The sequence below is a fragment of the Nelusetta ayraudi genome, unplaced genomic scaffold (assembly GCF_046127955.1).
Source record: "Nelusetta ayraudi isolate G7.1 ecotype Tasmania unplaced genomic scaffold, CSIRO-AGI_Nayr_v1 ptg000048l, whole genome shotgun sequence".
In the NCBI taxonomy this organism is placed as follows: domain Eukaryota; kingdom Metazoa; phylum Chordata; class Actinopteri; order Tetraodontiformes; family Monacanthidae; genus Nelusetta; species Nelusetta ayraudi.
Genome location: NW_027466098.1, coordinates 6,361,693 through 6,372,184, shown reverse-complemented (window position 1 = coordinate 6,372,184; position 10,492 = coordinate 6,361,693). Strand labels below are relative to the sequence as shown.

The 10,492-nt window shown below is 42.6% G+C and overlaps 1 protein-coding gene across 1 annotated transcript in view; it reads left to right on the top strand.

Moving 5' to 3' along the window:
- The window catches only part of LOC142895137 (pleckstrin homology-like domain family B member 1), a 363,501-nt gene that overhangs the window by 308,827 nt on the left and 44,182 nt on the right, over positions 1-10,492 (top strand). The window lies entirely within an intron of this gene.

Here is a 10,492-nt window from a genome sequence, read left to right as displayed (position 1 = left end):
GTCTCACTGATGGAACAGCATTTTTTTTTTATCTTCTTGTTGAAGAACTGAAGATCAAAATGTGAAACTGAGTACTGTATCATTCCTGCAGGTTCATGTCAAAACTTTTGGATTCATTTTGTTCTTGATACCCAACGAGAAAAACAAAGCTGGCAGCCGATCAAACATTAGAGTTTGTTGTTTGGTTTAAAATAGACTACCAGATGACCTCCTGACTGGTTGATTGAAGATCTGAAGGTTCTCCAAACAGAACTCTTATTGGTAAGATTATGGTTAAGCCTGAGATTTGGGTCTTCTTCCTGGTAAAATTCCATTATCATGGCAGCATCACAGTGCACCTGTGTCCTCGTCTCCCTCTCAGTCGGCTCTTTGTTCAGCGTCACCAATGAGTTCAACACTTACAAAAAGCCTTATTGTTCAGTGAGACATAACTTTGCTTGTAAAGAACGGCTCGTTTAAAGTACAGTGGCAGTGAAAATCAAATCTGCTGTGCTTCCAATGTCCGCATTAACGAAATAAACACAAGGGAAGAATGGATAATATGATACAAGGGACGTATTTTAAATGTCATGTATTTTTTTTTGCCCAGATTTTCACAAGGTTTAAGGATTTCATGTTTAATGAGATCATTTACTTTTCTTCAGAAAAGCAGACACGTTTAAAAAGAAGAAAATTATCTTGGACCGTTTTTAACGTGAGTTGATACTTCAGATATTTACCTCTTGGTAAAGTTAACGTCAGACCAGTTGGCCAATAGCTTATGAATAAGGGCAGAGGGGTGAAACACACAGCCCAAATACCTTCACGTCGAGGCAGTGATAGCGCAGACTGAACAGCTTTTTCAAGTAGAACTTCTCGCACTTTACGAAAACTGATGTTTTCAAGCAGAGTTCTGCGGAGTTGATGCGGCATGCATGAGAGGGTGGAGCTTAAAAAAAAAAACACATTTACCACCTTCTACTTACAAATCAGGACTCTGCTGTTTAATGTTTGTATGCTGCTGGCATCTGTTATGCCCTACTTGTGCAGTGAGCCTTCCACACAGTGAACACATGCTGCAGTCTAGGCTGTTTTGAGTGAGATGTGGTTTTTTCATCAACCGCATCACCTCAAAGTCTCTTGAAGGGTGCTTGGATGAAACCAAACTAGTGTTGTTTGGTTTTATCCAAGCGGACATGATGCTCAAGCATCTCCTCACTGCTCCTAGCACCAGTGTGTGTGTGCGTGTGTGTGGTCCCATCACTGGCCCTGCTCTTTTTTGGTGGACTTCTTCAAAAACTGGAAACCAAGAAAAGGCTGGGCGAACATTAAAACGAAAACAGAATAAGTAACTCAATTCTTATTGGCATGCTTTCTAGGAACAATTGTTAATAATTTTGCATTACCAGCACAGCTTGAAATGTTTAGAGTCACCAAATAAAAAAAATTGGATAATCGGGCTTGAAAATACTTGGCCCTGTTCTGAAGTCACGCCCTCAGCTTTGCAGTTCGAGGCCTCTTGTGTCCGGAATGACCCTGGTTTCATGTGTAGAACACTGAAACAGAAACGAATCCACCCCGACAGAAAGACAGATATACCGCCTATAAGACTTGAAATGGGAGGGGTGGAGGAACCATCACACTTGTTAACTCTAAACAGTCAGACACAAAGAGAGAAATCTTCCCGCTTTTGTCTTGAAACACCAATGACGCCGTCTGAAAGATGGTCATGTATAGTGTTGTTTTTCTTCCATATCCTGTACAGATGGTATTTTCTTTTTTCTGTCCTATGTATTGTATACTATGTATACATTTATCTAGCTGTATAAAATAAAGTATATATATGGAAGAATATTCATGTCACTGGTGTGTATGACGCTGGCACTACTCTGTTGCAGACGCTGGGTAAACATGACCCCGCTTGGCTGTCTGTCTCACCTAATTGGACGGCGGCCTGCACTCCTTTCGCCCAAGCAGCATGTGCGAGCGCGGATTTCTGCTGCACCACGCACTCTTCCGTCACATGAGATGAGACAGTGTTGATACCTCAGCACCACCTCAACTGAAGCATGAGCACAGATGAAAACACACTCATTCATGCACTTTGGTATTCTGCTGATTTAAGCTCCGTTGTCGCGGCTCTTCTGTCACAACACGGCCAGCTTGGCCAGAGCCCGCGCCCTAAGCCTGACGCATTGTTGGGCAGACGTCGCTCAGACTTGGACAGGATGTGAGGCCAAGGCTAAAAGGTCAAGCGGTCGGTTCACATGTTTAAATTTGGAATGTTTGAATGGGATGGGGTGTGTGTGTGTGTGTGTGTGTGTGTGTGGGGGGGGGGGGGGGGGGGGGGCGCTAATACACATTCAATTACTGTTTCTTTTGCCATAAGATTATTTTTGATGGTCTGGTATTTTGTCCATTTACATATGTTTGATACTGTTTCAAAGACTCCTTCTTAGCTTCCTGCATTTTCCAAAGAGTGTAGCAAGATAAAGTGATATCTCACATTGACCCAATTTTTGGTAAATGTTCAAGTCTACCTGGGCTCTTGTGAAATAACTTTGAGTGATGGTCGCACGTGTTTTAAAAGCGACTGACTCTAACTTGAAGTTTGAAGTTGAATGGGTGTGGCACTCCTTGTCTCTGTAGAGTTTGTAGACAGGCAAAAGGCTCATGTTATTGGGAGAAAACCATAGTAAAATGAAGTCCAATCCAATCTAAAAGTGTGAATCTTAACTACAGTTCGGGAAGTTTAATCCATCTGTCAGAAAAACATTCTGCAAAATACATAAAAAAAACAACTTACAGGTCATCCAAAGGCCTTTACTTGAGACATCAGTGGAGGCATCAGTTTTAATGGAGATACAGCGGATTAGCGAAAATGACATTGTGTTGTCATCGTGAGTGCCGGCTACTCCACTTACAAAAAGTGACGTTTCTCATTAAAAGAAACCACAGTGACACTCCAGCGCTGGTCCTCCTCTGTGGTCCTCTGGAAAAAGTGGTGTAGACAGGCTGGGTTGGCAAATATGAGCAGTGCCCTGTGCAATGTAATAAAGTCACATCTTGTAACTTGCAGGCGCCCACTGAAAACGTTGACTGCGTGTGGCAGATTGTGCGACTTGTTGGTGAGATGTTGGGAGTGTGACATGCAGGGAGAACGGAGATCTTTCAAGCTTGCATGCTTGAAAATGCTCCCGAAAAGCCCTGCCTCTGAAGCAGACGAGCCAGCAGACCACAGGTATGGCATCTTACCAGCAGTGGAGTCAAAGACAGAATGACTCTGATCCTGGAAGTGAAGAATCTAAATGATGTAAATGCTGAAGTTTGGACTTTGTTATCAATTTAGATTTTAGAAGGAGAGGTTTTCACAATTTACCAGTGTCCCATGAGAGCAAAATTCCTTATTATAGGTACAAGTTTAAGCAATTAACAATTAGTAAGTTTATGATGTCCCACAGAGCATTAAAATCATTACCAAAGGTTTGTAAGAATTTGAAGGAATCATCAAATATGTTCCTGTTCCTCAGTCTCAGTTTATCAATTACTGTGCGTGTGTGTGTCTGTGTGTGTGTCCGTGTGTGTGTGTGTGTGTGTGTGTATCGTAAGGGTTAAGGGGGGTCCAGCTGTTTGATCAACAACAGTTTATCAAAGCAGAGAAAATATCCCCCCAAAAAATTACATGTCCAGGCTGTGAACCAAAAGAAAATTTTGAAACATCGTAAAATTTAAGGAATTCAATTCTGTTTATTCCTCGGAAAAGGAGCAGCTTTAGAAAGAATAACAAATCAAGGCCATCATGTAACCACATGGCTGGCATTCAACACCATTGAAGTGCATTCTGTAAATGAGTTGTAATCAGAAAGTCTGTTTCTCAATTTGCTTGCCTTGAAGTCAAGTCACATTACCGTCTTAAAAGCAATATTTCATCTGTCTGGACTAAAACCCAATCTGTAATTTAGTTGTAACAATGTGACAAATCATTCACCGGATGGAATTTTCAGACTATTACACTATCAAAATAAGTGGAACCACCTTTTAGTGTAAACGACTGATAATGTCGCTGATGTTTCTGTGAACTCTGCAACTCTGCAGATCTTTTTGAGAGCGTTCCAGGGGTCCCGACAAAGTGTTGCAGAGTAACATGTGTTCATAATGACGGGCGGGGCGGCTTGAACGGGGCCGTGATTCACCCGGCTGACTTTCAGCAGGATCTGGACTGCTTTAGCGTCAAGCGACAACTTTCTGCATTCTGACACTACATTAATAAAAGAGAGGGGGGAAAAAAAAAAATGCTCGACGCAAATGTGTCTGGAATTTGAATCAGCTCACTTAAGAAGAGCCATTACCGTTCTGTTCCACTGACCTACACATCTGCTCCACCCATCCGATCCCCTTCACACCACCTTTGAAGGAGTGAAAGAAGCTTCCAGCATGCGAAGGCAGAGCCAGTTTGACGGACCCGGATCAGCATCCTGAATAGGAAGGCCTTCTATTGAGTGTGAGACTTGCCCCAGTGTGTTCCCCCTCTTGGGGCTCATCTTAAGGAGTTCTATCCCACAGTGGGCCGCTGCCGCAGAGAGGTGTGAGGGGGGGGGGATTCAGGTCCGGAAATCACATTATCTGCTCCACACAACAACACAGCGGTTGACACTGTCCTCTGCCAAGAGCTGAGCGGATTTTGATTTACTTTCCCGCCCCTCTCCTCCAACCGGAGGCCTGGCCGGCCATTCAGAGCCCACTCACGTGGCTAATGGGCATGAAGGGTTAATGTTTCCCAGTCCCTGGGAACCACTGAGGCCTTAAGTTCGCCCCTCTTTACATTGACTGAACCGCAAAGTCAAAATGACCAGCGTTGCAGAATTAAATGCATGTGGAGGGCTGTAGACAATGGGCTGCCCGCGAAGCCAAGGCGCCTGGATATACATCAAGTTTGCCACTTGTTAAACAGAGGCCCTTTACGGGGGGGGGGGGGGGGGGGGGGATTCGAGGCATTCAAGCTATCACAGAAATTAACTGCCATTTACTACACAGTGTAAAAAAAAAAAAAAAAAAGGCAGCGATTCAAAAGCATTTGATTTATTTATGATTCAGGGCAACCAATGAACAACAGAACATAGAGAATGTAGCCAGCAGGAGAGTAGTAACAAGAGCTTAACACAGAATTACTTAATATTCAAGAGTATTCTGCGATGACTTAGTAGCAGAATATTGCTAAACTAAATATAACTAAATATATTTTACTTTGAAAACACTGGATTGAGGATTTCCTTGCAAAATGTATTGATTTGGGCAGGGCTTGGATTGGATTTAACTTACAGCACATTTTGTATCGTGATATTTTTTGGCTAAATGGAAGTTGGGACGTTGTTTTCCTTTAGATTAGTAGTTTAGTCGAGAAGATTCACAACCAAACACTGCACTCTCTGCACTATCCTGTCGTAATGGGAAACACAAGGTACACGTGTAGAATTTGCTTGGTTTTGAACACTTTGCAAACTCCATGTTCATGCCAGACAGCATCAGTGCCATAACCACAGACAGTCATCCATAGAAAGGACTGTGTAACAGCAACGCAATGTTGCATTACGAGTCTGAGATACTTTGATCTCCTCCCACAAAGAAATGGGAGGAGGATGTCAGGAAAAGCTCTAGCACTGCACTCCATAAAAAATAAAAAAAAAAACCTCTCCACCTTGCTCATGTTTTTGGTGATGACCACTTCTGATCCATTGCCTTCTCTTTTTTTTCCCGTATTTTCTGTTTGAAGTGTGCACGTTGAGCTATCGAAAGGTCTCACGCTTGTTTTGACCAGACTTTCCATGAGTTCCATTTTAGGCCAAACAGTTACAGTCCGTGTTTTTTTTTTTGGTTTTTTTTCAGCGAGGAGCCCGAGGGTGACAAATGAGCTTCGGCTCCTCATAGCAACTCCTCTCGCCTTGAAGTCATACCATTACAGGCAGTGGGAGATTTTTTCCAGGCTTGGAATGGCAACAGTTTGATTCGAGGTGCTTTTAGGGGATCGGCCCGTCCGTTATTTGTTATCCTCACAAATGGAAATGTGTTGGGAGGTGTGGATGTAAACTTGCAGACAGTGACCAATACTGCAGCCCCTATAGTGATGGGCGCAGAGCCAGTAACGTGTCTTATGATGTGTTTCGTAAAGTATTGCCAATGTAAAATGCTGTTTAGGTTTTGGCTGCGGGACAAACAACACGTTGTGGGAAAAGTTCAATAGTGAGATAAATTCTGAAGAAATAGTAGTAGTGTTGGAAAAGTTATAGTGTTAGGAGAGAAAATACATGTATTGTTTTATTTCCTAGAGGGGAATGCGGCCAATGTTATGGAATCAAACTGCTATTTCTTTGTTCATACAGGTTTAGTTAAAGTCTAAAAATCTGTCACTGTTTACCCAGAAAAATCAGTATGGGCCGTTTAAAGTCATAAGATGGAAATATATACATGCCTATACATACAATGCCTGTTGTTTAGTATCCCAAACATCAGAGATAAACTTAAACTCACCAGTGCTTATATCCACAGGAAATGACAATACAAAAAAATTAAGATATTCTAATCTACAAAAGCGCTACTTAAATGAACAGGGCAGACTTGACCGAAACGTGTTTGGTAAAAAGTACTTTTCCATCAACGCCTGCTTCCCTTTATCTCCTTCCAACCTCGCACAGCAGCTGGATCACTGAGATTTATTCTTCTCATCAACCTCCGACAAACAGTGTTCACAATACGTCTTGAGATTGGTCTGGATTCCAGTGAATTCCACAGCATTCAGTCTCCGTCAAGTGGTGACAATACCTAGAAGCACCACTGACCTTAAAACCCCCAGAAGAAGACAAGAAAGGCTGGTTCTCCAAGCTTCAGCTTCCGCTAAAGGAACCAGCGTCAATCAGTTTTATTAACAGCTGGAGGAACAACAATGGAGCAAGTTTAGCTGTTAGTGTCGTGCAGCGCACTGGCTGGGATGAGGCTAGCGGCTAATGTTGCCTGAGAAACGCGATCACTGTGATCCACTGAGATGTGATGTACAAAGGGTTTGTCCAATAACCTTTCAAGGTTTGCTTCCCTTGCGCTGTGTGTCATACGGAGACATCAGATACAGTAAGGACTTTGGGAACATTCCATCTGACGTACCAGATGAAGAGAACTTAATACCCACAATCCCTTTATCATATCGCAGAGTAACCAGAACCCGTTAAGTGTTAAGCGCGGCTCTATGTAACCAGGACCAGACAAGTCGCCACGCTAGTGGCTTCCTTTTAAGACCTTAACAGGAAACACATTGGCTAGAATATACTGAGAAATAAATGTTTATCTCGGCTTCTAGATGGGTATTGGAGGGTAGCATCCAGGATAAGTGTTTTCCAAACTGTGTACACCTCAGCTTCCCTCTCACTGTCCAAGTGAGCAAGGCAGCTAAGTTTAGAAACACGTTTATTAGGTTGATCACGTTGATGAATTTTTGTCTTCCTAGTGGGACTCTCATTAGGATAGATCTTTTTTTTTTTTTTTCTTTTACTTTTTGCACCACCACTCTACAGATTCATACTGTACTATTCCTGAAAGAAACATATGTTTTGGTGTAACTGCTGGAGTCCCTTGTAAACATTATGTTCTGCATCAGAAGTGTTTATTAGCAGCAGTTAAATGCAAGATGAGCGCAGGGTTGTGCTCCATCAGGTTGCTGTCTCTGATTTATCATTCTGTTTATTGGACTTCCTGCAACAGGTCCTGCAGGAGAAGTTGTAAAGACACTGTTTGCTTTGTTTTGTTTTAATTTTTCAGGCCTACGTGGCTCGATTTCTTCATCACGGTCCATGTCAAGCAGCAGGAGGAGGATCATGGGATAAGGTTCAGTCGGTCCAAGGATTCCAGGATGCAGATATAGTGTTAACTGTGACGACGTCACAGTAGAATTTATGTCTTGAATCATGTTTCCGCACCTGTGCTGTAGTGTAGTGACGGATTAACAGTCTGTAAAGTACAGTCGGACCCCAGCTGCGGGGATTGAATTGCAATTGATGCAGGACAGAGTAATAATAATAATAATATCCGTTCACAATATCGTGATCATGAAATATAACTGCTGGACTGACTCTTACACAGCCGGGGGTTCGAAACTTCATCAGTAAGCGTTAGAGTCAGCCAGCCTGGCAAGGTCACCTGTGAGTTACAGTCATATTGTTTGACTCTCTACCTCATGATTGATGTTTTCGTGCTAGAGATCAGTGCCGGCAGGAAGCAAGTGTTTGAAAAAAAAAAAAAGCTGTGTTTGAGTGTTGCGCATATGACTTTCATACAAGAGACTTTGTGCCCCGTGAACTGAGTGGAAAAACATACACTTTGGAAGATTGATTAAGCACCATGGTACCCCGCACTGTATATCTACCTGATAAGTCTCCGTCAAGCACAGTGGGATAAACGCAATGAAACAGGCGGGAAGTGAAAACACTTCTGAAATCTGGGTTGAGGCTTTTGAGTAAAATGTAGACGTGACATCATTTTTTGACGTTGACTCAGATAGCCACAGGAACAAATAACATTTAAAAAGAATGTGACCAATTCCAAAAACATGCTACATACAGTATGCCTGGTTGTCCTGTTTTTGTTTGTTTGTTTTTGTTTTCTTTTCATGGATTGCATAAAATAAGGCAAAGCAGTTTGAAGCTGTTCAGTATTGACAGATATGAGAGCTACCATTTTTATTTTGGGCAGCGATTGTTTCAATTTTCGGACTTTATCTCGAAAGGAGTTGTATGAAATTGTTTCGCCACTCGAAGTAGTCAATAGTTTTGCACCACGGCAAAGAACAGCAACAAACTGGCTCCGTGCACTTCCTCAGCCACCGGTCAAGTGAGCACTGAATCTCCACTTACTGAACAAGAACATAAAGTATATAACTGTCTTGACTCCTTCCAAGTGGGGATTTGCATAGATTAGCACGATCATGTGGCCAACATGTGACGGAGACCCAGTCTCTTTATTGACTGTGCATGTCATGACAATACAAATGAGTTGAGTATTTACACGTATTCTAAGTACCATAAGTTCTCTTTACATTAGAATAAGAATAATTTAGATCACAACCAAATCAGGCCCAAAAGTCCTAAAATCTGACTTCCATCTGGTAACTTCTGGAAGCAACTTCTCAACTAGTCTTGTTATTTCACATAATGTACATTCATTTGCTCCGCTGATAACATTTAGCGCTCTTCACGTTGAGACTACACATCCCATCTTGGTCTACCTCAAAAATCCCCCCTTCCTCCCGTATCCATTTCCTTTCTCTTCTCCCTCCCTACCCTTACAAGGTAAGAGTAAAGGCGGGGGGGACATAATGAGGACTAAATTGGGGGTATTTCCAGTGCCTACATAGATTTAAGTTACCATGGAGACTTTGCAAAATAAGGGCCGGGCTACATTAACTGCTCTCCTAATGTTTCAGCAGTCATCACGGCTGTAATGAAAAGCAGCATGCAAAAGAAAAACAGCGTTTAACAGTCTCGCCTCTCGGTTTTATAGCTTTAAAGCCGCGGCAACAACAGTTTTAGCAAATGTGCTCGAGCTCTAAAAGTGCTGCAGACACAACGTAAAGTTAAAGATGAAAAGATCTTAATATCACGGTGCACCTTGTCCCTCCATGGGCGACGACGGAATAAAAGCATATTCAGAGACGACAGCGCTGGTTAGCAAAGATCATGTTTGCCGGGAAAAAAACGTGAGGGACCAACAACGAGCCATTCAGTCGCACATTTTAAACGCTCGCCTGCTCTTTTACGACAAAACCGCCTTTTGTTATGTTGGAGGGGACGGAGCTGAGGGATGGCAGGAATCCACTGAAGACGCCAGCACGGCTTTGATCCCGTGAAGTGGCCTCTGCCCGGCTCTGGCTCGCAGCCACGCCACAGACACGCTCGATGCAAAGAGGCCAGTAGGATCTTTAGGAAAGAAGACGCAGGGAAGTGGGAGAGCCAGAGTGTGTGTGTGTGTGTGTGTGTGTGTGTGTGTGTGTGTTGTGTGTGTAGAGGGAGGGGGGGAGCTACTCGTCGGCGATCGTGCCGAGTCAGTGCGGGGAGACAACATGCGTTTGTTTGAGAAGTTCACGCAAGAATGCCTCAACTCGCTGAGGAAGAGACAAATTTCTGCGGACAGCCGGGCAGCTCTTGCGTCGCCGTCATATTTATAGTGTGTTACGAGGTAACAGGCTTGATTACTTATAAACAAGGAACAAGAGAAATGCGAACATAGAGTAACTAGGTCAGGAACAGTTCACAGATTCAGTGGCGATTTCTTTTAGCTTCGTATTTTATTTATATATTATTCAAATTTAATGTAACATGTTTAATTTAGTTTTAGCCCCACATAATTGCACTATAGGACAGAATTAGAGGATTTTTTTTTTTTTTTTTACCTTTTATTTATTTACGTTTTTATGATTATTATATAGTGTGTTATTTTTGATAATATTATAAATAATCTTGATACAAGTTCATAT